We start from the raw sequence: 24,350 nt of genomic DNA on the forward strand, positions 1-24,350 counted from the left end.
TGGATAACAAGTCTCTAATATCCTAGCATTTAGTCTCATATACTGGTAGTAATAAGATATATGATTGTGAGTTCCAGTTTATGGGATTCATTAATTTTCAAAATTCTTTACTATTCTGTTTTAAAGCTACAACAATGCTTCTTCACAGTTCTGTTGGCCTCATTTACTTTTGGTTTTGGAGTCGGTGAAACCAATTTTCTGGCTACATCAGTTAAAGTTCTTACAAGTTAGTTCACCCATGCCATAGTAATTTTAATGGAAATCTGCATTGTAGCTTCAGCAAACAAAAGTTAAGTGCAATCGATAAACATGAGTGGGATTCTTCACTTCAAAGATTTACAATATATTTGGATGAATTCGCGTGAACAAAATTTTGTCATAAAATAACAAAATCTTATCATAAAATAAAACAGTTCCTGAAAGGATATCAAGTGAAAGGGCATACAAGCAGTCATGATGTGTTCCCATTTGAACAAAATTACCCTAAGGGAATGAGAGTTTCAGCATAACTATAATGCCTCTGATGTAGTTTTCCTTAGGAAGTCCCATGATTTTTAATTCCCTCCAACTCTTTGTTGTGACATCATAACACAAACAAGCACCAGATTTTAAGATGACGACGAATACAATCTCCCCATCATGGGCAATGAAGGATGATACAAATCTAGGCTTTAAAGCATTCCATATTGAGGGAACGCCAATGATATGTCTCTCCCATTTTCTTTGTGGAGTCTGCTCTAAAATTCACAAGTCAAAGTATCCACTTACCCATTTTCTGTAATCTATGACCTCTAATTTACCATTCACCTCTATCAACTCGTAATAGTACACTTGACTCATCATTCCACAATGCAATAGTTTCAGATTTTTCAGTTTTAACATCAATTGCAGCTATAGCATCACCATAAATAAACTGATAGATAACTCCACTAATGCAAACACTACGCTTAAAATACAGAATAGGAAAGGAAATGCTTTTAGTCTCTCTCCAAGATTTGTCTATTCCTAAAGTTAAAACCCATTGTCTTTGTTTGTTCCGTTCATGATATGATGTCAAAAAAACTTTGAACTTCTTTTCTTCCAACTCAAATCCTAATGAATAGTTACCAGGAAAAACAGATTCATCTATGTTGGGAAGAAATCTTAATTCTCTTGTACTCGGATTGAAAATTGCAGCAGATCGTGTAGTGAATGGGTCCCAAACGCAAAATAAACCATTAACGCAATTCAATGGACAATATGAAAGGCCAGGGAGGTAGAGGTCAATAAATCTTGCAATTTGCAAAAAGGGAGCAGAGTCTTTTCTTTCTCTTTGCTCAGCAGTGGAAAAAACTGATTCTCTTTCGCGCAATAAGAATTTTGTTCCTCCACGACGAGTCATAGAAAGACAAGTATAGATATTCACAAAATTTGATTCCGAGACAAGAGACTGACCAAATTTTGTTATACACTTGAAACGCAATAAAGATTTGACCGGAAGCCATGAGAATATTTCAAACATAATTCATTTGGAATTGATAAATTCATGTTCTTCTGATTCATAGTTGGATTTTTTTTTGGTTTAAGGTCTAAAACCTTCCATGGAGCCTATATTTATCGGTTGATTTGTATGAGGTTTAATGACTTTAGGATTCTTTTTTTGACTTTACAAAAATAAAAATATAAAAAATAGTACACTTTCCTATTAGAATTAGGAGAAAAGGGGGAAAATTAATAATACATCGTTCTATGGGACCTATTTTTAGAAAATAAGTTTGTTATTTTGGACACAGAAAAATAAAAGTCCTAAACTCATTAAAAAAAAGGCGTCCAACTTGACAAATCAACTCATAAATATATGCTCCATAAGAGAAGGGTTTTAGACCTTTAAAAAAAAAAAGTCCAACTTGTGTACAAGAAGATGAATCCATCAATTCCTAAAGAAATAGTCATTCAAATATTCACATGGCTTCCTGTCAAATCACTAATGTGTTTCAAGTGCGTTACTAAATTCTTTAATTCTCTTGTTTTTGAATCATATTTTACGGATGTCCATACATCTCAATCTATGATCCGTCAGAGTGGAACAAAATACTTCTTGGACAGAAGGGAATTTTATGAATTTGGAGATGGAAAAATCTCTGCTTCCAGCCTTTGGAGTTTTGATGAATTCCCCTTATATATCCCTGTAGGTTCTGATGTCAGTTGCGTTAACGGTTTATTTTGCATTCAGAAACCTAATGTAATTTTAAACCCAAGTACAGGAGAAGTAAGATATCTTCCCAAACTAAATGATGATCAGTCTCTCCTTTACTATTGGTTAGGTTTTGAGCCAGAAGAAAACAAGTATAAAATTCTTTTGACAGGAGATGGTAGCGGATTGTATATAAAATAGTGTGTTTTCACATTAGGCATAGACAAATCATGGAGAAAGACTCAAAGGATTCTCAGATCTGTTATGTACAAGCCCAGGGTTTGTATCAATGGAGTTATCTATAGGTTTGTTTACCATGGAGAAACACTTGCTATAGATGCATTTGATCTTAAAACTGAAAGTTTCAAACTTATTGTATTGAAGAATTCATCTAAGTGGTGGTATTACGAGTTGATAGGGGTGAAGGGTAAGCTAGCAATCATTAATTGTACAAAATGGTCATGTGAATATTTCCACTTGCGGGTTTTAGGACAAATTCAGAAAGAAGAAGAATGGGAGAGTCATATCATTCACTTTCCATCAATGTGGAAGCACATACCACCAAAAATCATACCCCATGTCATATTATCATGCATGTTTTGTGATGGGCAAATTTTATTCATCCTCAACTTAGAGTTGGGTGCTTTATGCTCGTGTTACGATATCACAAGACAAAGTTGGAGAAAATTAGAAATAAAGAGGCTTCCTACGAACCACCGCATCAGAGGCATTCATAGTTACATAGAAAAACTAGTTATGTAGAAATTAAGTCTCTTTCTATTTTAGAATTCTTTGCAGTTCGTGTGTTATTTTTATTGCATCTGGATATTAAGCATCATTTAGTGTCAAATTAGTATCTAAATAAAAGTATATGCCAATACAAATTTATTTACTGAGGATGATTTTATTGTTATGTTTTATTAATGTCAACCCCAGTCGTCCAAGTTAGACTTGGGGATTTTAAAGCAGAAACATATCATTCATTTTCCTTCAATATGGAACGACATAATATCTCAGGACCTATGTCATCTTGCAATTTTCAGTAGCATTCTCGTTTTCAATTTTCAGTTGCATTCTGGTTTAAAAATTGCAATTTCCAGTTACATTCAGTTGCACTTTCGTTTTCAACTTGCAATTTTAGTCCAAATTCTCTTGATTGCACCTCATTAGTAGCAACATACTGATTATTTCAAACACCTAAAGCATTCACAATTTTTTGTTGCTATCTCTCTAGGTTTAGGACATAGAGCTAACTCTCGATCATCTAAAGCATCTCTGTTTCCAGCAGCTTTTTGATGACCAATATTACCTGTACAAACATCCATTTAGCTGCACGATTTTGCTCAGAAGTGACAACAACCAATTGTCATCTAAAGCAGTAGCATTACTTTGATCAACACCTATAACCCTTCTTTTTTCATTTAATATTTCCCTCGGATCAGCTTGATATTTTTCAATATCGCTAGTACCTTTCGAAGCAGGTTTAATAGTATCATCAGTTTGTTTATTATTTAAGATCAGACGACAACTAAAGAGGTTTGTTAGTTCCGCCCTACTAAAGAGATTTCACTATAGATAGGAAGAATTGAAATCGCTAGTACCTTTCAATGTAGATAGGAAGAATTCATCTAGTGCTTTTTTTTTGTCTCTATTGGAATTTGAACTTGAGACCTCGTGATTCCTGTTTCTCTCCACTGATCACTAGGCCACATTGTTGAATGTGAGGTACATTTCCTGTGCATATTGAACCTGAGATAGGGAGGCAAATATGTCCATACATTATAGGGCTATATATACCAGAACAAGAGAAATTATATTTTTTGTCTAAATTTGTGGCATTTGCATAGGCGAATTCAGCGTCAGGGATAGCAGTGAGTGATGAATGCAAGCTAAAATTTCGGAGTTGAAAACAAAAAGGAACCACTAATATATAGTATTCAAGATTGATAGTTCAATGCATCAACCTGTGGTTGAGAGACATGATGAGACTCGTGAAGATTTCTTTGTTTATCAATGGACTCTATTTCTCATTCTCTAAAAGCCAGCATACTCTTTACTTGATTATTAAACTAGATTTCTCTTTTTCCCCAATTTTAGATAAAGTAATGATACTCTAATTGACATATTCAATCAGATGAAGTCTTAATTCTACTACTTTTTAAAATAGTTTTTATAATTTGTGTACTCGTTGTTACAGATAATCATAACTCTGATTTTACTTATCATCCTAGATGTAAAAACCTATAGATTGTTGATCTACTTATGTTCAGTATGGCTGATCCAGAGTTAATCAAAATGTTATATACGTGAAGGCTTCTAGTTTGGCTGTCGATAATAGTAAGAGTGTAGTGTATTTTGAGGAGGTTGTATCTTTGAATACAAAAACATTATCAACATCTTAATGTAAACCACTCCTTGGTAAAATGTTGAAAAAGATAACCATATGGATAACTAGGCTCTTATCATATGTAGGTTGTTTGTGGCTGATCAAAAGTGTCTTATTTTTTATACAAACATTTTTATACATGTTATCATTCGTTAGCGGAAACGTGAAATTAAAGAACAAGGAAAGAACAACAATATTTAATATGGTTTGGATCAAAATGATCCTACATCCACCAAAGAACAACTACACCAATATTTATTTCACTCAACAAAGAATACAAGTGAAATACTACAAGAGAGAGAACATCAAATGCCTTAGAAGGTGAGAAGGCAAGTGAGAGGATGTTTTGAAAATGAATTAAGAGCTACCTATATATTGGAATGAATTATTCCTATTGATGTTGTTATTTTGAAGCTAATGTTAAGTTTAGATGATTTAACAAACTTATAGATCTAACAAGGAACTAGATCCTTGTTAGTGGGATTGATGACAGTGAAATGAATGAATAAACTTAGTGCGAGGAATATTTGTGTGTAATTGTCAAAAAGAGGGGAAATGTTATATTCTAGGTGTTTTGATGATCCTCACAAATGCAGGGACCTGGTCCCTGGCTGAGTTCTCTCGTCTAGATCTATAATGGGGTACAGCTATAAAGTTATCGTGTCAGAGGTTGGTGAGGCGTCAGCGTACTACACCAATCAGAATGGACGAAATTGTTTGTCCAACGGTCAATAACTCTTTATGGTTGACATAGTCAACATAACAAATAACAAATTAAGTTATTCATTCAAAAGGAGAGAGAGCGAGCAAGTCTTCTCAAGATCTCACCAAGAAAAGTTTGCAAGGGACCTTGTCCCTGCAAGACTGTGTATGTGAAAGGACGACAAGACAGCTGTCAGAAAAGCTATCACTTCTGATGTGGTAGGTGCACGTCCTTCCATAGAGGCAGGCTCTCAGCCAATGGGAGGTCCCAAGGAGTTTGTGTTCATTTTAATATAGTCTTTTCTAACAAAACACACACTCAATATTTGGCAAACAAAAACTTGGATTTTCTCTGAAAATTCATAAGCTTGAAAAGAAGGCCATTTTCAAGGAAGAACTCGAGCACAAGAACACCTACAACAAGGACCTGATCAACTGAAGAAGAGCTTTCCGTATCTGTTGTTGTTCTTGATTGTTTGTATTTGAGCTTAACTTGTAGGATTCGTTTCACTTGTGTTAGAAACGTTTCAAAACTTATGAGAGTCTTTGTAAGAACATAGTTAGGGGTAACTTTGTGTTTTACTGTAAAAGTCTACATTAATTTTTTAGGATTAGTGTAGTGGGCAATGCAGGCATTGCTTAGGCTCGGTTAAGTAATCGTTGTATTACTTAGTTTAGAGATTAAGAGGTTAATCTCTATGTGTGGTTGTAAACTGGTTTTTTCTTTTGCTTTGAGAAGATTAGTCAAAACAGTTTGAAAAGTCATGTGTGACAGGTCGTGGTTTTACTCCCTTAAGCAAGGAGGTTTCCACGTAAAACTCTTGTGCCTGATTTACTTTGTGCTATTTATTTTCCGCACTTTTACTTCTACATTGTTATTTTGTCGAGGGACCTGGTCCCGAGATCACTGTTGGGCGCATACATTCCAACAAGTGGTATTAGAGCTTCACTTTTCAATTTGGTTAACACCAAGAAAAGAAAAGATCCAGAAGGAATGGTTGCTCCACCCAAATGGAGGAAGGTCAGTCATCTACTAGACCACCACATTTTAACGGTCAATGTTATGGCTGGTGGAAGAATCGAATGCATGACTACATCAACGCTGAGGACACTGAGCTGTGGGACATCATTCTTGATAGACCATATATTCCTACAAAGGAAGTGAAGGATGGCGAGCTCATCACTACAGCTGTCAAAACTAGAAAAGAGTACAATGAAGCAGAGAGGAAGAAGTTAGAAAAGAACTACAAAGCAAAGAAGATTCTGGTGTGTGGAATTGGAGGAGACGAATACAACAAAATCTTAGCTTGTGAGACTGCCAATGAGATATGGGACCGTCTTCAAACATCCCATGAAGGAACACAACGAGTAAAAGAGTCTAAGGTTGATATGCTTATGACTTAGTACGAGAACTTCTGCATGAAGAAAGGTGAAACTATCTTTGAGATGAACTGAATATTCACGTCCATAATCAACGAACTTAGATGCTTGGGTGAGCCAATCCCTATAACCAAACAAGTTTGAAAGATTATCAAGGTTCTTCCAAAGTCTTGGGAAAGTAAGGTTGATGCTATAACAGAGGCCAAAGATCTAATAACTTTGCCCATAGACGAACTGATCGAAAATCTTTAGACCTATGAGCTGAACAAGAAACAGGGCACGACTGTGAAGGAAGGAAAGAAGGAGAAATACATCACTTTGAAAACTTCTCAAAATGATGTAACTGAGGAGGAGGATGAAATGGCCTACATCACAAGAAGGTTTTAGAAGATCATCAAGAAACATGGAGGTTTTCAAAAGACAGCTTCGACCATTATAACTGCCAATGCAAATGATCTTTGTCATAAATGCGGCAAACCTGGTCACTTTATGAAGGATTGCCCCAGTCAGAAGCAGGAAACTCAGGAGTTCAGACCTCGCCGAATGGACCAGGTCCCAGACTATGCCAAAAGGAAAGCCCATGCCGATTAACTAGTGAAGAAAGCTCTAGCAGTGTGGGGTAACACATTAAGTGAGCCTGAGGAAGACCATTTACAACTCCATGTTCTCTCTAATGGCAAAATCTTATGATGAAAAGGATCTATTTGAGGTAACTCTTCTTGACCTCAAAAATTACCTAGATACTATTCCTATCAATAGATTGAGAAAACTTGATGCTCTATTGATTGACTTTGTTGATGAACTAACCACTAAAAATCTGACGACTAATGAAATGTTGAGTCTATGTGAGAAATAAAACTTAGCTCTCAACTCTCAAATGTTTGAATTGACTATCAGGTTAAGTATCCTGGAGACTGAGAGTCTGGAACCCAAAGAGGAACTTGGTACCTTTAAAGGTAGGAAACGACAACTCAGTAACTTTGAAATTGAACTAGAAGAGAAACTTAAGGCTTCTGAGTCTATGTTAGCTACCTCCCTAGAAAGAAACTCTCAACTAATGAAAGACTTAAGTAAGATCAAGGAGGAACTGAACCACTCTCTCAAGTGGACTGACTCCTCTAAGATCCTCACTAACTTAGCAAACCAACAGTTCAACAGCAAGAAAGGGATAAGTTGTAGACAAATAGAGCCTCCTTACAACCCACATAGTAAATATGTGTCAGTTTCAGATAATTTATTGTGTACCCACTGTGGCAAAAATGGTCATTTGAAAGAGAAGTGTGAGAAGCTGATGAGAGTAAAAGAAAGTCAGGAGAGGTTTCTTAAATCAAGAGAAGTTGTTGAGAAAAAGGAAAGGGTACCTGGTCCTGGTTACCATTTTAGCAAGAACACTTTACCTCCATGGACAGGAAGGTTTCTCATTAAACCTTTTGACAGTTTTTGGGAACTCCGTTTGAAGTGGGTTCCTAAGTCTAATAAGTGACTCTTGTGCAGAAGAAAGGGAGCAATCAATGTTGGTATATGGATAGTGGATGCTCAAGGCATATGATTGGAAATACTCTAAACTTCCTCTATTTGGAAGCACACCAAGGTGGTGGTGTGTCATTTGGAGGTGGAAAGAAAGGCTTTATTCTTGGTATTGGCAAGATAGGAAGAACTGATGATAATTCCATAGACATTGTACACTATGTGGATGGTCTTAAGTTTAATCTCTTAAGTGTGTCTCAAATTTGCGACAAGGGAAATGAAGTCAAGTTCATGTCTAAAGGGTGTGCGGTTACAAACTATGCAACTAAGAAAACTGTGATGTCTGCAAAAAAGAGTCAAGAATATGTATGTTACTGATCTTGATTCTATTGAAGGAGACAACTTATCCTGTCTGAGTACTCAAACTGATTATGCAAATCTTTGACATAGACAACTGGGTCATGTAAGTACCTCTTTACTTAACAAGCTTGTTGCAGGGGACCTGGTCCGTAGACTACCAAAGCTGAAGTTCTCCAATGACAAAGTATGTGATGCCTATGCAAAAGGCAAACAAACAAGGTCTTTTTTCAAGGCAAAGAAGGGTGTGAGCACTACTAGTCCTTTGGAACTTCTCCACATGGATCTATGTGGACCTGTCAGAATTCAAAGCAGAGGAGGTAAAAAATATATTCTTGTGATTGTTGATGATTTCTTCCAGGTACACCTGGAATATGTTTCTGCGGAAAAAGGATGAAACTGGTGGAATTCTGATTACTTTTGCCAAAGCAATTCAACTGAAGGTCAACTGCAAGATTGCTAGTATTAGATCTGACTATGGGACAGAGTTTGAGAACTCTCAAATTGAAAGTTTTTGTGTTGAAAATGGAATCAATCATAATTTTTCTGCACCAAGAAATCCTCAATAAAACAGAGTGGTTGAGAGAAAGAACATAACTTTGCTTGATATTACAAGGACTATGCTGATTGACTCAGGGCTGGCTATGAACTTTTGGGAAAAATCAGTCAACACAACATGCTATGTTACTAATAGGTGCCTTATCATGTCTATGATAAAGAAGACACCTTATGAATTGTTGAACAACAGAAAGCCTTCAATTGCCCACCTTAAGCCATTTGGGTGTAAATGCTTTGTGCTAAATAATGGAAAGGATAATCTGGGTAAGTTTAATGTCATGAGTGATGAAGGTGTGTTTGTGGGATACTCCTCCACTAGCAAAGATTACAGAGTGTTTAACAAAAGAACTCTCTGTGTTGAATAGAGCATTCATGTGACCTTCGATGAATCTGAGAAAAGTGATGATCACAATGGAGACATTGGGATTGAAGAGTTGATCAAGGAAAGGGAAAAAAAGGACAGCCTAATACCTGGAAACAAACAGGTCACAAAGGAAATTGTTACAGATCTCACAAGAATACCTAGTCCCTCCGATACTACTCAGGAGGTTCCACTCCAAAATCATGAAGATGCTGATGTTGAATCTGATACTGAAATTGAAGTGGAGTCAGTCAAAAAGTCAGGATGGAAACATCAATCCTCACATCCATTGGACAACATGATCTCTCCACTTGTCTCTGGAATTCAAACTAGATCCAGGAAATCTAGTTGTCTATTCAGCCTTTATGTCATCTATTGAACCAAAGAACATCAAGGAAGCTTTACCGGATGCTGATTGGGTAACATCTATGCAGGAGGAACTCCATCAGTTTGAGAGGAGCAAAGTTTGGCACATGTCCCCATACCTCCTAATAGAACTGTGATTGGAACAAGATGGGTCTTCAGAAACAAGCTTGATGAGCATGGAACCATTACTAGAAACAAGTCAAGTCTTGTAGTGCAGGGGTATAACCAAGAGGTAGGGATGGACTATGATGAGACCTTTGCTCCTGTAGCCAGAATGGAAGTCATCAGAATCTTGATAGCATTTGATGCTCATATGGAATTTAAGCTCTTTCAAATGGATGTCAAGAGTGTCTTCTTGAATGGGAATCTAAAGGAAGAAGTGCATGTCAAACATCCCCCAGGCTTTGAAGATGCAGAACTGCCAAATCATGTGCTGAAGTTGGACAAAGCTCTGTATGGGTTGAAACAAGCTCCCAGAGCTTGGTATGAACGCCTGTCCAAATTTCTCTTCAACAATGGCTTCAAAAGAGAGTTTGCCGCATTTATGGGTAGTGAGTTCTAAATAAGCATGATGGAAGATTTCTTCTTAGAGCTACAGATTCAACAAACCTCTAAATGTACCCTTGGTTGTCCCGAAAAGTACATCAATGAGCTGCTTGAAGTCAAGACAATGTTAAAAATGGGTAATGTCATCATGAAGTTTTGCAAAATGGAAGATCAAGTGGAAGAACATGTGATGCTATTTATGCTAGGTATCAAGTTGATGGAAAGAGTGCCTTAAGAGTGGCTTATGTTATAGGTTGATCTCTTTTCAACAACTGAGGTAAAGAATGTAACAAGTGTAGCTTGATGTGCTCAACTCTTGTGGATTAAGCAGCATCTTGAAGCTCTTGAAGACCTGGCTAAGATAATCATATTGATTTGGGAATGCTAAAATCTTCTTGAATGGATCCCGCCTGAAGCAATCAACTCTCTCATGACTATGCGAAGGGAGTAGGTATCCTTGCTTTTCAGTTATGTATGTTTTAGCAAATTCAGTCTCATACCTTTTGTAGGTATACACACATGGAAAAAAGCTGAAGGAAAAGGGAGGTCAAGACAGATCTAGGCAATCACATTCAAACTACAAAGAGGGACCCGATTCGTTCTCAAAAGTTAGCATTCTTAACATTGCAGTTTAAATTATGCATGTGAACCGCTAAAATTGCCACATGTCTGTCATTCAGGTATGTGATTGTTGTCCCATCTTTTGAATACCAAAATGACATCTTCTTTCACATAATACACCTTTTCACTTCCTTTATACTCCATATTTCTTTTCAAATCCCTTTCCAAAATTAGAAATTTTTAAAACCCTCTTTTCTCCTCTCTTAAAAAAACTTCAAATGGTTAAACCCTTTGTTCTTATTGGAGAATTTTATGATGAAGATGTTTTTAAGTGTGGAGAGGGACCAGGTCCACGAAGCAAAATGAAGAAGTGGAAAAGATGATGTGCAAAATGGAAAAGGTTGATATTCTGAGAACTTAAAGTATTCTGTATAGGAGTGTGTCTGAAAAAAATGAAAAAAAATTGGTTCCTTAATTATTGATCTATTCATCTCAGAGGCCTTGAGTAAGTTTGATTTCTTCTAATCTTTCTGTCATGAGAAACTCAGGCTTGCGTTAAAAGCTATGATAGTTGTTATTGCTAACAAGGATACTGAAATGGTTTGCCTAAAGGCTCCGCTTTTGAAATAGCACTATCATAGGGACCAAGTTGAAAAAAAAATGGCAGCCTTGAAGGTTCAACATGAAGCCTGGGCAGCAAAGCATGTTGAACTTCAAAAAAGGCTTCTGAAAATACCATGCTAAGGGATATGCTCTACTAATTCTATTCTTTCAATCCCTTGCCTCTTAGTCGTCCCTTCTCTTCCTAACTTTCTATGTCAGTCCTCATTCCTCTTTTTAGGCATTGTTTCGGTTTCCATTCATAATCATATTTGCAATGCTTTGATGGCTGATCTTTTATTTATGGATGAAAAATGTCTTGTTTCTACTGACTTGTCTCATTACCTTATGCATTTTTTACTCATGCTCAGTGTTGCCCAAGTGGCAATGAATATGCTTGAACTGCATTTCTATCAACTTGGTTTACTACTTCAACCCTTTTTTATAATGTCTAAAGGGGGAAAATTGTTAAGGTATGAGATCAATGATGTTAGGGGGAATAAATTCTAGCTACTTGAAGAGAACATGGTCATGCCGATTGAGGGAATCAATGCTACCTACTTGAAGAGGACATGGTCATGCCGATAGGGGAAAGAAGTTGTTTGTCATCATCAAAAAGGGAGGAAATGCTATTTTGATGTTTTGATGTTTTGATGATTTGACAAACTTCGGGGATGATGAAACACCAGTTACCTGAAGAGTTCTTGTTGATAGGGGGAACTGGTGAATAAGTCTGCTATCATCAAAAAAAGGGAAAATGTTATTTTGAAGCTAATATTAAGTTTTGATGATTTAACAAATGTTATTTTGAAGTTAATGTTAAGTTTTGATGATTTAACAAACTTAGAGATCTAACAAGGAACCAGATCCTTGTTATTGGGACTGATAACAGTGAAATGAGTGAATAAACTCAATGTGAGGAATATTTGTGTGTAATCATAAAAAAAAAGGGGGAAATGTTATATTCTAGGTGTTTTGATGATCCTCACAAATGCAGGGACCTGGTCCCTGGATGAGTTCTTTCGCCAAGATCTATAATAGGGTACAGTTGTAAAGTTGTCATGTCAGAGGTTGGTGAGGTGTCAGCGTACTACACCAATCAGAATGGATGAAATTGTTTGTCCAATAGTCAATAAGTCTTTATGGTTGACTTAGTCAACATGACAAACAACAAATTAAGTCATTCATTCAAAAGGAGAGAGAGCCAGCAAGTTTTCTCAAGAACTCACCAAGAAAAGTTTGCAAGAGACCTGGTCCCTGCAAGACTGTGTAAGTGTCACTTCTGATGTGATAGGTGCACGTCCTTCCAGAGAGGCAGGCTCTCATCCAATGGGCGGTCCCAAGGAGTTTGTGTTCATTTTAATATAGTATCTTCCAACAAAACACAAACACAAGATTTGGCAAACAAAAACTTGGATTTTCTCTGAAAATTCATAAGCTTGAAAGAAAAGGCCATCTTCAAGGAAGAACTCAAGCACAAGAACACCTACAACAAGGACCTGATCAACTGAAGGAGAGTTTTCTGTATCTGATGTTGTTCTTGATTGTTTGTATTTGAGCTTAACTTGTAGGATTCGTTTCACTTGTGTTAGAAACATTTCAAAACTTGTAAAAGTCTTTGTAAGAACATAGTTAGGGGTAACTTTGTGTCTTACTGTAAAAGTCTACATTAATTGTTGAGGATTAGTGTAGTGAGCAATGCAGGCATTGATTAGGCTCGGTTAAGTAATCATTGTATTACTTATTTTAGAGATTAAGAGGTTAATCTCTATGTGTGGTTGTAAACTGGTTTTTTCTTTTGCTTTGAGAATATTAGTGAAAACAGTTTGAAAAGTCCTGTGTGACAGGTCGTGGTTTTACTCCATTGAGCAAGAAGGTTTCCACGTAAAACTCTTGTGCCTGATTTACTTTTTGTTATTTATTTTCCACATTTTTACTTCTACACTTTTATTCTGTCAAGGGACCTGGTCCCGAGATCACTGGTGGGCGCATACATTCCAACAGAAGTCATCCATGACATCACTATGTGTTAAAAATGTCAAGGTTAAACATATGAAATAATTTTATGGTTTACCTAAATTTCACCTACCAAGGTACTATCTTGACCTTTTATTTTGTACTAATTATCTTCCTACCAAATCTTCATATTAATTCATCTTCCATTATGTTTGATTCCACAAGGACCAAACCAAATCTTTCAATCTCCACCTTGGTTTGCGTTCCGAGCATGTGTATAAACAACTTAGGCCAAAACTTCTAAGCTTACTAGGCAATCCCATTGTAAGAAACAAGAAGAATCAAACCTTTGTTGAACATACTACCTCCACCTAGCAATTGTTCTCTCAGATTTGCATTCATTGATGAATACTCCCGCCAAGTCTTTGTTGTGTACAAACTTGGAAAATGGGACTATCTTGGTCAACATGTTTGCAGCGTTATCGTCTGTAATAACCTTCTCAACCTTGATAGCTCCCTCTGCAACGACATCTCAAATAAAATGAAATCTTACATCAATGTACGCTCATGAAATCTTTGATTTTTAATCAAATGAATAGCACTTTGACTATCACATCTTAGAATTGATTCCAGCTGAACCAAACTCAATTCTGCCACCAAACCTTTCAACCAGATAGCTTCTTTCACTGCCTCTGTTGCTGCCATATATTCTGCCTCTATTGTAGACAAAGCGACAATCGTCTGTAAAGTCAATTTCTAACTAACGGCACTGCCAACGAAAGTAAAGATGTATCCAGTTGTGGACCTCCTTCTATCAAGATCCCCTGCATAGTTAGAATCTACATAACCGAGAACTGAAATACCTTCACTTTTCCGAAAGGTTAGGCCAACATCAAGAGCTCCTTTGAGATATCTCAATATCCACTTAACAGTTTCGCAATGTTTTTTTCCTGAATTTGCCATATACCTTCTTACCACACTGACAGATTGAGCAATATTTGGACGTGTGCACACCATAGCATACATAATGTTGCCAACTGCGCTTGCATAAGGAACCTTTGACATATGCTCCACCTCATCCATAGACTGGGGCATTTGTAATTCTGAAAGCTTGGAATGAGAAGCTAACGGTGTACTTACAGGCTTGCTCATATGCATATTAAATCTCTCAAAAACCTTTTTGATGTACTTCTTCCGAGAAAGATGTACAACGCCGTCTTCTCTTGAAATTTCCATTCCAAGGATTTTCTTTGCAGTTCCCAAATCCTTCATGTCAAATTCCTTGTTCAACAGTTTCTTCAAAATATTTATCTATGTGATGTTGTTAGCAACAATAAGCATATCATCAACATACAATAATAGATAAATCATAGAGCTACCATACATCTTGTTGTGATACACACAGTTATCAAAGGCACTCCTCGAAAATCCATGTGTAGTCATAAATGCATCAATTTTTTTGTACCACTGTCTAGGGGATTGCTTCAAACCATACAAAGACTTCTTCAGTTGGCATACATGATCTTCTTTTCCTTCAGCTAGGAAACCTTCAGGCTGATCCATATAGATTGTCACTTTTAGATCACCATGTAAGAAAGCAGTTTTGACATCAAGTTGTTGAAGCTCTAAATCAAATTGTGCAACCAATGCTACTAGCACGTGAATTGAACTATGTTTCACGACTGGAAAGAAGATCTCATTGTAGTCAATTCCCTCCTTCTGGCTGAAACCCTTTGCAACCAATCTCACCTTAAACCTAGCATCTTCCACTTCTGGAATACCCACTTTTCATCCAACTGTCCTCTTCCCCTTTGGCCTTTTAACTAAGACTCATGTCTCATTTTTGTGAAGAGACTCCATCGCTTCCATCATGGCTAACTGCCATTGTGCAGCATCCTTACAAGAAGTTGCTTCAACATATGAGCAGGACTCAAGATCCTTAATCTCTTCTTCTGCAGCTACGAATGCATATGCAATCAGATTTTCTTACTCTATAAGATGTTCCGGTTTCCGATTTGCCTTTTATCCCTTCCCTTCACAATTGTGTATAGTTCTTTGACAGCAAGTTCTTCAAGATCTACATCTTTTGACTCATCAACTTGAGTCTCTTGATCTTTTTCTTTGGTAAGCTCCACCAGTAGCTCCACCTGCTCGTTGTTCTCATTTCTTGGTAACTCCATAGAAACTTTACGAGGATCAAGCATAGAGGATTCATCAAAGGTAACATCTCTACTAACTACAAATTTAAGTAAGGACAAATACCAAAGTTTGTACCCTTTTACTCCATCTACATACCCTACGAATATGGCCTTCCTAGCCCTGGGTTCAAGCTTTCCTTCATTAACATGATAATAAGTTGGACACCCAAATACTCGCAAGTATGAATAGTTAGAGGGTTCACCTGACCATACCTCATTCTGGAGTCTTAAAGTAAATCATTGATGCTGGAGATCGATTGACAATATGAGAAGCAGTATGAACTGCTTCAGCCCAAAATACTTTGGACATCTTGTCTTGTAAGAGCATACAACGAGCCTTCTCAAGAAGGGTTCTGTTCATTCTCTTGGCAACTCCATTCTACTGTGGTGTGTGTCTAACCGTCTTATGTCTTGCGCTCCCATGAACCTTGCAGAAATCATTGAACTCTTCACTACAAAACTCCAAGCCATTGTCTATGCGAAGATACTTGATTTTTCTCTCCATTTGATTTTCAACCAAAATCTTCCACTCTTTAAATGCTTCAAAAGCATCACCTTTTTCCTTCGAGAAATGCACCCAAACCTTTCGTGAAAAATCATCAATGAATGTGAGAAGATACCTTTTTCCTCCCTTCGATGGAAGCTTAGAGGGACCCCATAAATCTGAATGGATGTAGTCTAGCACCCCTCCCGTCTTGTGCTTGCCAATGCTGAAGCTGACCTTTCTCTGCTTACCTAAGACGCAGTGCTCATAAAATTCAAATGTGTTGATCTTCTCACCATTCAAAAGGTTGCGGTTGCTCAACATCTCCAATCCTCGTGCGCTCATATGACTTAGTCTCATGTGCCATGATTTTGCCTTGTCATCATTAGATCACTGCACTATAGATGCATTTACAGAGCCAATAATTGTGCTTCCTGCAAATGTGCAGAGGCCATCCTCAAGCTTGGCCTTTAACATGACTAAAGACCCTTTAGTCACTTTCATAGTTCCTCCTTCACTCATGTACTTATAGCCTTGTTTATCCAAAGTACCCAAGGAGATCAATTTTTTCTTCAGATCAGGAACATGAAGGACTTCTGTAATAGTCCTCACGGTTCCATCATGGCAGGGAACACGTATTAAACCAATGCCAACTATTTTACAAGTTGCATTATTGCCCATTAATACGGTTCCTCTACTTATTTCATAGCTGCTGAACCAATCTCTTCGGAATGTCATATGTAGAGTACAACCAGAATCTAAGACCCATTTGTTGTTATAGACTCCACTATTGCATGATGTTGTTAGTACATAATCATCATCAGAATCATGTACTTGCTCAACAATGGATGCACTCGCCTTTTCTTTGGACTTTGACATATGGCAATCTCGTTCAAAGTGCCCCTTCTTGTGACTGCCCCAAAATTCCGTATTCTTCTTGTTCACACGAGACTTTGATCTGTACTTTGATTTGCTTCTTTCATGTTGGCTAGTACGACCTCTTACAAAGAGCCCACTAGCTTCGACACCTTTGTCTCCTTCAAAATACATCCACACATCACAAGAGTTAAGTGTTTGCCACACTTGCTCAAGAGTGATAGGTGCTTTGCTATACATCATTGAATTCTCAATATCATGATATTTTGAAGTCAATGAAAATAGCAAAGCACATGTAAGCGTCTCTTCATCTTTTTAAATTCCAGCAGTCTGTAAGTCCATCACAAGTTTATTGAACGCATCTAGATAGTCCTACAACAAAGTACTTGAATCCATCTTAAATGTGTGAAGACGTCGTTGTAACAACATCCTTGTTTTCACTGATCGGTCCTGGTAAAGCACTTCCAGCCTTTTCCATAACTCTTTGGCCGTCTCATCGGTACTTGTACTCACTTCACAAAGTATGTTAGGTGCAAGGGACAGTTAAATTACACTCAATGTATCTCTTTCAATTTTCTCCTTGTCGGAATCCGATATCTTATCGGGGTACTTTCCGTCAATAGCATGGATGGAACCTTCCCTCCGAAGTAATGCCATCATCTGGATCTTCCAGATATTGAAGTTGTTGCGCCCACTAAATCTATCAATTTCAAACTTCATGGAACTCATTGTTACTTGTTCTTGCTCTTCTACTACAATGGATTTGGAACTACAGAAAACCAAAGTAATTCTTTTTTGATGTGGAAGTTTAGATTGTGCTACAACCACAGAGCATACTCAAACAGAACATTGGCTCTGATACCAATTGTTAGCAGAAACGTGAAATTAAATAACAAGGAAGAACAACAATATTTAATGTGGTTCGGATCAAAATGATCCTACGTCTACCAAAGAACAACTGCACCATAATTTATTTCACTCTACAAAAAATACAAGTGAAATACTACAAGAGATAGAACATCAAATGTCTTAGAAGGTGAGAAGGCAAGTGAGAGGATGTTTTGAAAATGAATTAAGAGCTACCTATTTATTGGAATGAATTATTCCTATTGATGTCATCCATGACATTACTATGTGTCAAAAAGGTCAAGGTTAAACATGTGAAACCATTTATGGTTTACCTAAATTTCACCTACCAAGGTACTATCTTGACCTTTTACTTTGTACTAATTATCTTCCTAAACAAATCTTCATATTAATTCATCTTCCATTAAGTTTGATTCCACAAGGACCAAACCAACTTTTTCATCATTATATTCCCAAAAAGATCATGCATATTTTTATATAAAAATAGGCATATCTAGGATATTTATCCAACTCAAGTATTATGGTTGATTAGAAAAATCTTCAAAGCAAAGGTGACACTAATAAAACAAGTTGTCTTTACCTATGAGGTTATCATGAACATGAAGACATTTTCTATTTAAAAGGTATACCAACGTAACAATGAGGGGCCACTTTCAGAAAAAACCTTGAAGAAGGATTGTGTGCAACAACTATGAATGTTCCAAGTGGATAGTAAATGGAAGATTATACACACGTGATAGGTTTGCTAAATGGAAAATCACAAATGTCACTAATTGTCCCATATGTGAAAAAAGTGCAAAGTCAATTGAACATTTTTTTCTTTGGCTGTGAATTTGCATATTTTGTGTGACAAGGAAGAAATCAACAGGTATTTCAAGAAAAGAAAAGACGTGTGGATGAGCTAAGTCGCAAATAGTATAAGCAATACACTATTGAGGATGTAATAAAAGGCAATTAGCTAGAGGAATGGTGCAATTAAATTGCTACCCTTAGTGAATAGGATGCTAGTGGTAAAGTAGTGGGATATGTTAGGACATTTTGTAAGGTTTTGGTTTGATTGTAAATATTTGCCTTGGTGATAAAATAATCATTTACCTAAAAAATAAAATAACTAGATAAGCATATTCTGAATGTTTTATGTCACTCTTTATCATCTGTATAAACCTTATTTAAAACATATTTAATGATTTAAATAAATTTAAACGTACAGATAATCAAATTCTAAATATTTTTTGTCATCCCTTACAATTTGTATAATCAGTTATACTAATAAATCTGTAGACTTAACATTTTCCTTTCCCTTCCTTTTGCTCTCTTATATCAATAATTTTCTTCTCCCTCCATGTAACACCTCAGACTTCGAGAAAGCGGTAAAAAGGGAAAATGGGCAAGTCCATAAACTCAAATTGGACCATGGACCTTTCATGGCACCATAGACGGTCCGTTTAGGGCTCCACGACCCGTTAAAGGCATCGTTACCATCCAAGACTGCCTTGGCAGGGGTCACCCAAACAACAACTTAGACGACTCATGAAGCTTCACACGAACCGTGAAGGCGTCTGTGAAGCACCCAGCGACCCTGGGTAGGACCACGAATCGTCCGTCAACCAAGTTGTGAGCCCTGAGTCATGATTTGAAGCAGAGTTCTTTTAAATTTTTTAGGGGTATTCCAGACTTTTCCTTTCTCTTTTAAGGCCTAAGCTACATCGTTTTACTTCATCTAAGCCTAATTAATTAGTCAGAAACTACCTAAAACATTAGTTCTCCTTAAATCATCAAACTTAGAAAAAAAAAAGAGAAAAAGGCGACAATTTTCTCTCCAGAACAAGCAGAGCTCTCCTTCAAGTTCAACCCCAAAATCCAAAGGATTTCCCCGTAGTTTTCCTCTCCAGGTATGTGGGTATTCAGTAAGGGTTTCGTTTTCCCTTATGCCCAAAACTTCAGACTGATTTTTCGACTATTATGGTTTTATGAAACTAGGGTTTTTGCCCAACTATGGGATTCTTTATAAAACTGATTCTTGTGATTTCTACTCGATCCTATACTTATTTAAATGAGTTTGCATGAATTCTTATAGAGATTTTAAAGGAAAAGAACTTAGCTTGTAATTTTAGTATTTTCACATGAATTAGCTCTTCTTGAGAATTTAGCTTAGGGTGTTAGCATTTAGTTTTAAATAGAATTTAGTCAGTTTTCTGTCCACAACTATTCTCAGTAATTGTTTTCAGATCAGTTTAGTTCTGTCTCGTGAATTCAGGACCACAATTTAAAGTGAGCTACTAGTATCCAGTTTGGGATTAGTTTTTAGTACTGAGTTGGACTAGGGTTTAGCATACTATCAAATCCCAGAACTATATGCCATCGTAGTTTTATAAGTCCCCTTTGTTGGGCATCAGTTTTAGTGATCACGCCACAGTCATGCCTTTATACCCTAGCAAATAAATTGGGTCATCTCGATGAGGCGTATACATCAAACTCCACGTTTAGCTCATGTGATTTATGTCGATTAATAGACTCTCCCACAGTATTAGCTTCAGTAAGGTACTTCAAGCCCGTAGGTGTATGTATTCTCAGTTTTTCAACATGCCTCCAGTTTACTCTTGCATTCTGGTTTTTATTGTATCTTGGGCCTATGTACTTTAGTTCAGTTCAATTTACATAGTTGACCAGTATTTTTAGCATGTTTATAGATTTCGTCAGCTTTGCATATCCCTCATGCTCAGCACATTCGAAGTACTGACGCATACTCTATGATGTAGGTTCAGCCACGTGATTAGCTCATATCGGTGCCACATCAACGATAGTTGGGAGTGAGTCCTCATCATCCAAGGAAGTTTCTTTATGCTTTTTGATTTTGTTAGTTCGTTGTTAGTTTCAACATTTTAGAGTTAGCTGGAGACTTGTCCCAGCAGCTCATCAGTATTAGAGGCTTTCAGACATAGAGTCAAACTCAGTTGATTTGGGTTGTTCTACTTTGAACTCAGTTGTTTCTTTCAGATATTCTCAGTTGAATTTCTTTAGATTATATTCATTATTCAGTTATGCTTCCACTTGATTAGAGTTATTTCAGTATACATGTGATATGCCAGATTCAGGATTAGCTTAGGGTTACTTGTGACCCTAGCTCTCGTGTTACGTCTAGAGGCTAGCCTCGAGGCGTGACACTCCCCCTCGAGATGATATTTTCCATTAATAATTTCACACTTGATAAACACCACTATAATTATATTAGAATATTTTTTAAAAAATCAAGAGAAACATAAAATGAGAATAAATTAAGATGATAATTATATATAAGGAGCGAGATAGCGCTAGCCATGGATTATAATATCAATATCAAATTATTTAAGATTATAAGCCAGAGTAATAGCTATTTAAACATCTTTTTTCTCTCCCCCTTATTTTCCTCTTTTTTCCTCATCTTATATTTTATTTTGCTCCTCTTTTTCTTCATTTTGCTCTTCAGCTTATTCTTCATCATTTTTTTCTTCATCTTCTTCAGCATCCTCATCTCCATCTTTCGTCTACATTTTTCTGTTCTATCTCCTCGTCATCCGCCTTCTCCCCCTCATTGATTTCATCAACTCTATTATTAAGAAACGATCCAGACATGTCATTCACAATCCCCTTCTTTGATTTCTTCATCAAAAACATTATTAGAAATCTTAAACGAATAACAAATAAAATTAAAACTATCAACAGTCATTAATATATGTGTAGCGGAACAGGGATGTTTTGACATGTTTGACTTAGAAATCTTTGAAGTTGGGAGTTAAATGATATTGGGATTAATCTAATTTATTTAAAGGAAAATGAAATTATTACATGACTTAATTGGGAATGGAATTCGGAAAATCTATGCCTATTTTTGAATCCTTTTATTTTCTTGTTTTTCTTTTCTAAATTATTCTTTGACTGAATTTAGGTAAATAAAAAAATAATTAGTCTTACTAATTCAGCTTAGTACTATTTGTATCTATCTATCTATATACATCTACTTATTTTTATTACTATAAAACCACAAATTTTAAAACGCTAAATGTGCAAAGATGAACAACTCTCTAAAATGTTGATAGACTTTTGCACTATTCAAGAACATTATTTTATATTGGATAATATCATAATATTAAGACTTTAACATCAACTAAGATTATGGTAAAGATTTGTAAAGCGCGTATAAATGGATTATTTTATTTAAGTGTGCGATTTTGGTCCTTGAAGCTAACAAAAGTTGACTATTTAACAAAAGGATTATTTGAAAATATATAAAATAAAATAAAGGGTTGGTGATTCTAAATGCTTGATGAATTATGCATATAAAATTAAAATTATATTTTATATATTTTTAAAAAATAGTCAATTAGAATTAAAAAATTATTATTTTAAATATATAAATTGATCTCATTTGGTTCTTTGTTTACTCTATTTTTTATTCATTAGCAACTCATTCTTCCTCTCTTTTTCAATGGTTACTAATCACGGTCAAATACGATTACATTTGAAAGGGTTTAGTAGGTGGTCAGGCTCCTAATTAAGGTTATCAATGGTGTCTAAACAACTTTCGGACTTTAAAAATTTTAACTTTTAATTTTTATTAAATTCAATTAATTTTTTTATACACATAATTCTTCAAGCATTTAGAATCACCAACCCTTCAATTTATTTTATTTTATTTTATATATTTTAAAATAATCATTTTGTTAAATAGGTAATTTTTGTTAACTTCAAGGACCAAAATCATGCACTTCAACTAATTAAAGGTTAAATGTACATAGTCAATAAACACATTAACTAAAACTGGAATTATGCAATAATATAGGGATTAAATCGCTATTTCCCCTATATAATATCGCTATCTCTATCACGGACACAACAATTATAAAAGGGAAAATTACGCGGATAAGCAAATATATACTGGTTAATTAGTTAACATAGCTACAATTTACCTTAATTACAATTTGCGACCTGCTTTTAGCTATGATTATGCACCTCAGTTTTTAGTTTTAATTTGTATAATTCGCACGTTTGTATATCAGAATTTGTATAATATAATTTGTATAACTTTTGTATAATGTAATTTTGTATAATATACATTGTTTAAAGTTCAAATGTTTGCATTTGTATAAATTCGATATTTCGAGTTTATACAAAAATAGTTGAATTATACAAACGTACCCACGAATTATACAAACTCATCCACGAATTATACAAACCCGCAAATTATACAAACAAGACAACTTAAATTGAAGCCACAACCCATAAATATGCAAACTATAGCTATGAAGCATAATTAAGTTTAATATTGTGACTATTTGCGAAAGTTTCCTATTATAAAAATGAGGAAATATATATGAATTAATCTCTAAATTCTGTTCAGGTGTATTTCTTATAAAAAGAAAATCAATTGGATGTATGTAATCATAAATCAAAATGATGTGATTATTGAGAATTGAATATGCAGTACATCATTCTAGATGAGACATTTATTTATATGAGAAAAGTGTAAAATGTTTAATTTTGTGTTTAATTCTTTTTTTCATACTTCTATATATATATATATATATATATATATATATATATATGAATCGATGCAAAAGTTTGATTAACTGATTCCATTTCATATAGTTGTTGCTTATGTTCTATGAATACTTGCTAGAACATTCATCGTATCGAGGCCACCAATCAACTTTACATATCACCCATCCACTCGAGTTACAGGGCGAAATTATATGTATAGCTTAGCGGGGATATATAAGGGATTTATCCGTAAGACCTAAACTCTAAGAAATTTCAGTTTCTCACAAGGAATAAATTGTTGAAGATCCAGTTTGTGTGCAAAATAGTTGTTAACGTTTTATATACACTTTTTAATTCATCCTGGTCTTCTTCTTTTTTTATAACTCCAAAAGTGTATTTTATCTATTGAATTTTATTCTTCATTTCTTAATATTTTGAATTCATTCAATTTTTTTACACTTTGTAAGAGTTCCGTTTTTTTCAAAAAATCATTTTTTTTAAATATGTTTTTATAGATAATTTGTGAATTTTGAAAATAATTTTTTTCTTTACTTATGTTGTTGAGATGAGAGGTAAATATCTCTTATAAAAGTTGTTTTGACTTCCATTTTTATAGAACTAGTTACGAAGATTTCGTGCGGTGCACGGATTCAATATTTATTCAGCCCTAAATATGACTAAGGGTGACAATTTCAGCCCATATTAATGAAATGAGTCCATTTAGATCATATATAATGACTTGGATCACTCATATTAATTGGATAAATATGGGCTTCAAGCTATTTTAAGAGTCCCTACAAATATGGTCAAAATGGATAAAATATGGATATCCATATAGACCCATAATAGATCACTCACTTCTCACTTTTACTCAAAATTCTTAATTGTGCTAAAAAATAAAATATTAATTTTTAATTTTCAAAATATTAATTTATTTTTCAAAAAGAATTGGAGGGTGGGTGGGGTTGAGATGCGGGGGGGGGGGGGGGGGGGGG

The 24,350-nt window shown here is 35.5% G+C and overlaps 1 protein-coding gene and 1 pseudogene across 1 annotated transcript in view; one reads left to right on the top strand and one right to left on the bottom strand.

Annotated features, from left to right (window-relative positions):
* LOC125864367 (sphinganine C4-monooxygenase 1-like) overlaps positions 1-24,350 on the bottom strand; it is a 752,368-nt gene that overhangs the window by 445,387 nt on the left and 282,631 nt on the right. The gene's annotated exons all lie outside the window — the stretch shown is intronic.
* On the top strand, positions 1,901-2,935 carry LOC125864248 (putative F-box protein At3g10240; annotated as a pseudogene).

The sequence above is a fragment of the Solanum stenotomum genome, chromosome 1 (genome assembly GCF_019186545.1).
Source record: "Solanum stenotomum isolate F172 chromosome 1, ASM1918654v1, whole genome shotgun sequence".
Taxonomy (NCBI): Eukaryota; Viridiplantae; Streptophyta; class Magnoliopsida; order Solanales; family Solanaceae; genus Solanum; species Solanum stenotomum.